This window comes from Nuphar pumila, unplaced genomic scaffold (assembly GCF_984573655.1).
Source record: "Nuphar pumila unplaced genomic scaffold, dmNupPumi1.hap1.1 HAP1_SCAFFOLD_1037, whole genome shotgun sequence".
Taxonomy (NCBI): Eukaryota; Viridiplantae; Streptophyta; class Magnoliopsida; order Nymphaeales; family Nymphaeaceae; genus Nuphar; species Nuphar pumila.
Window position 1 is genome coordinate 34,727 of NW_028323573.1, and position 4,991 is coordinate 39,717.

Sequence of the window (4,991 nt, forward strand, 5' to 3'; positions counted from 1 at the left end):
ACCTGATCACAGCTCCTGGCAGCGGCATGGGATGTGACATGCAAGCAGATGCATTTCACATCCAAACCAGGCGACACAACAAATTGGTCAAAACCAAAAGAAATTCAAACAACAGCATGCCCAGTAGCTGCAGAGTGAGAAAATGATTTGCATAGAGAAAGCATGGAACGTGTTACAAGTAGGACTGAGTAGGAAGGGCAAGTGCATGGCTTCACAGACGAAGAGTTTCGGAGCAGGTACCCTAAGTTTGAGAAACATGCCAAGCAGAGCCATGACCTGTCTTGTAGGTAGGAAGAGGGAACATACCTGTGGTACAATATGACAAACTTGCTGGCCACATACGCCACATTCTCTCCAACTGCCACCAACCCGATGTTCACATTCTTGGTCGTTAGCCCAAAAGCGCCCCTGCAAGCGTGTTGTCATTCCCCAAGGTTACCTGGCAACCACCCTTTTGAATGTCCTCAGTTTCGATAACCAATGTTTGCTGTGCTGTACCTTGCGATGCTGTTGACAACCCAACAGGCACCAACCCAGCTGGGATATGTCACAGAGGGTGGTAGCACTGGACGGATAAGGATAGCATAGATATGAGTATATCTGGCTAGGCTTGTTCTGTCAATAGGCTAATCATACATAACTGGAGGCTTAATTGACGTTGCCAATTGAGCTACTTGATTCTGTAGGGTTCTGTGAGTTGCAATCCCGGAATTGCAGCTGGTTTGTTTGCAAGTACTGAACTAAAAAAAGACGAATCCATAGAGTAGATATCACATTGTCGCCATCCAAGTGTTTTGCGTGATTGACTGGCAGCATGCTTTGCATGGTGGTGTGAGTGTCCCCTTCATTCACAGAGACAGTTCCAGGCACTCAACCAGCCTGGTAACGCTCACCATGGTACCACTATACCTTTGAGTGTTACGGAAGCCATCAAGGTGCCACTGATGTTGCTGTTCAAAACCATTACTTGTGGCCCCATGCGAAGTAGAAGAAGACGAGGTCTTCTAGGACGAGCCGAGAAGTGACTCGTCCGCTGTGATTTGAGGACGACAACATTTGACAGCACATCTTTAAGCAACAATAAAACCAGCTTCCATGCACCAAAACATTGATTGCTCTACACTGTGTACTACTTCAGTCTGCAAATTCTTTTGGTCCTTGGTCACACATGAACGGTCCCAGAACCTTGCATCCTGGAGCGCGACAAGAAAACATCACTAGTATCGACGACCCGAATGAGACACATGTCAAGCTACTCACTTCATTACGGGTGGTGGTGCAACCATAGGCCAGGGTTTTTGCGCGGTGCCTCAAGGGGAGCTGAGACACAAACAAGTGGGAAGGGGGAACGCACAAAGGCACCACGTAGGGTAGCTCTTTCTCCATGAACTCGTCCGTAACCTTTGTGGCATTTGTTACCACCGTCATGACTACGATTTTGTGAAGCGTGCTGCTGCCCCACTGTCTACCGAGGTCTCAAGTCATGGTATTGGAACAGTGTTCAGGGCAACGAGCAGAACTATCAGGTGCTTGACACGCCACGTTCACCTTATGATGTGGGACGTACATGTCATATGATATATTTCAAGACGATGAACAATTCTGCTACTGGTTGCCCAATACATTGCGAGCGTTCGACCGGTCGATACAGGAACTCGCGCAACAAAATCACCAAATAGCAGCATACCAGATTACAAATTGAACATTGCTGAATATACCTAATGAACCATGCAGCCAAGTCAACACAGAATGCCGTTGGGACCACCCACTTGCTCGGCTCTATCTCCAAACATCTGCCTTGGCTATGGGATGCTGTTGACAATGGCATCGGCACTGCTTAGCAGATAAGGCATCGCCGGGATACCAGTAACTACTACCAAGCAATCTGGGTCTCAAAATTCTTTCAAAAGGTGGACGATCATTCCATGGTGAAACAACCACCAATCACAAATCAGCGCCTTGGGCGTGTATGGCTGCTTGGGGCTGTCCTCGCACACATGTGTATCTGGCTCCGCTCCCTCGGCCAACTACTCCCTTAATTGCGACCTCTCCGACAAATTAGGTAGCCCGAAGGATGACTACCGGCATTCTCCACCCGTGTGGGTATTGGTGCCGTTCAATCCGGTCCCGACATGGCCGTACTCGTCCCGACATTGCCGATGGCCGCGTTCTCATGACAACACGAGCAAAGAACGAGCTTCACCTCTGAAGATTGCACGGATGCCGCATGGCAAGCATGTGAAGGTAGATAAGATGAGACGATGTGCACATGGTGGAGCTTGACTACATCCGCGAGAAATGAAGCCAAGTCATACTAAAAACAACTCAAAGCATACATGCTACTGCAGACTTCACTGCGGTAATGCGGTTGTTGATGATGATGATGCTGTATCTTTTTACAACACTACCGCATCCACATGGACATTGGCAACTCCAAGAACTTGAAAGGTGCATTATCATACGGTCAAGCTTGACGTCGGCCAGGGGTTCCCCGGACAACCTGTTCAGCTTACCTCTTGGACACGTGGATGACACATACCGGTACATGCCACCGCAATCCTTCCAAGCACAACCTTCACACCAAACCTCCTCTCGGGGCCGCTGAAAGTTGGCATATCAACAGCCGATCTGACAGGAGTCAGACGCCCACATGGCGATCGCTTTAAGTAACGGCCGAAGAAGGGTGTTGTGTTCATTAACACTCTCTGCGAGGCCAACAGTAAACCTATGGCGGCTATTCCAGACAGCAGAAATTGTAGTGCAACAAAAACCATGCTAAAATCCCATCAAAGAAGCCGCAGCGAGGTCCATGTTGCCATTGGCCTCGCGTAGAGCCTTGATACACAGATTTCGCTCTTTTCAGTTATCTCTTGCAGTTGGGCGATCGCTGCGTCGTCAGCGCTCGCAGTGGGGGCAACGGGGACGCTGCTGCTTGGCTGCTGCTGCGGCGTCTCAGCCATAGCAGTGGCCATCCCGGGGAATCAAGGGAATGGCCCCAGACTGGTTCAGGCTGCTACTGCGGCGCAAGGAGGAGAGGTCCCCCTGCACCGCATGGGGCTGCTCCCAGAAGCGTCCATCTCTATCCACCTGCACATGATGTAATGATGATGACGTGCTGTCTGACCCGCTGACGTTCAATGAGCTGTATCACTTCGAATGTGCTGTCGTTGTTTCTTGTTGTCTATTCCTGCCATTATCTATAATGTAATAATGTGCTGTCTTAGCATCGGCCTTTGCAGGGGCAATGCTATCATGTGCAGGCGTTCTCTTCAAGTTTTAGCTCGTGCCAGCGACCGCGAGTTTCTGACAGGCTTGCTTGTTCCAACCGCTGACGTTCAATGAGCTGTATCACTTCGAATGAGCTGTCTTTGTGGCTTGTTGACTATTTCCTGCCATTATCTATGTGATGTAATGATGTATGAGCTGTATCACTTCGACTATGCTGTCTTTGTGGCTTGTTGACTATTTCCTGCCATTATCTATGTGATGTTTACATGTATCTTTGTACAACACTACCACACATGGCAACTCCAAGAACTACTTGTGAGATGGTGCCACCGTTACCATCACCTGAGGCAAACAAACCTTACATGACCTCCAATTTCATCAACATTGCTTCCCCACTCACCGGCTACCTGTACTCTCTGCTCCGCTGCTATGTTACCGTGGTCTAAACAACAATTGATCCGAAGACATCACGTAATGCAACGCATGGCAACTGATCAGTTGCTGTCTAGACTATGCTTCCTACCTTGCGATCGCAGAATTTTGTCATTTCTCAAATGCAGACCTCGCGTCGCAACTGCACTGTTTCCAAGCAGCCGCGACAGCAATAGCATCTCTGTACTTACATCAACACATCCTGTCCATTTGGGCAAGCAAATGCTCAACCTTTGCGACGAGAAAAGGTGCCAGTTTCAAACTCTACGAATCAGACATTCTCCCCATCCGCAACACCCCCTTGCATTGCATAGGTATGCGCATGCATGACCAGCATGGTCCTGAGCACCCTTGATGTCTTACATCTGACAACCCCTTTATTGCTGCACTGCACATGTCCTTCTTCCTGCAAGAACACATCTGGCGTTCTTGCAGGGCTGACAAACATAGTTAAATTTACTATGTAAGGTGTACCGTGCAACTGCTAACTATTCGCCATCGACAATTGCTATAAACTTCCCCTTTGCTAGCTGAACAAATAGCCTTTTATGTGGCGCACGCAATAGTGTATCAAGTGCCAGGATCTGGCAACGTACCAGGCCTGAGCAGGCGTTCGAAGCTGGGCTATGAGGAAACTGTCTATATAGGGTCGTAGGGTAGAGCTTCTCTAGTCGTGGGTACTCAGGGTACTAAGCACACGTGTGAAACCTATCAGGACAACAAGTACCACTGGCAGTTGAGGAGTGGAACAAGCTAATGGAACCTTGGAGATGAGAAGAAGAGGAGGAAACACGAACCTCGTCTTCGGGACGCTGCCGTTCGACGTTGAAGTCCTTCGGCACGTCGTGCTCAGCGAGAAACGGCATCGCGACATCGCACGTGCCAACCCGCAGCACACCCTTCTCCAGGTCGATGCAGCAATGGTGCCGCCGAAGGTTGTCGAGGCCGAAGATGAACTGCGGCCCAGTCTTCTGCTCCAGCACCGTGATGCTTGAAGCGATGTACTGGTCCCTGACCTTGACGGCGCATGTGTGGATGCGGCCGACTATCTTGCTCGAGCCCACGCCCACCGCGACGCCGGCATAGCGCGTGTCCACCAGCCGCATGATGGAGCACTTTTCCGCGCAACTGCTGCGTCATGATCGTCATTTGTGCCCCTGCAACACATCACCTCGTCCGTTGTGACGCCGAGCCGCCTGATGGCGCAAAGCTGCACCTGGCTACAGTGGCTCTACAGACGTTTTAATGCCCGTGCGGTTGGCAATGTGGTGCCGGGACCGAATGAGAGGGTGTTGTGGTGCGAAATCACAGTGACCTGGCTCTTGGCATGT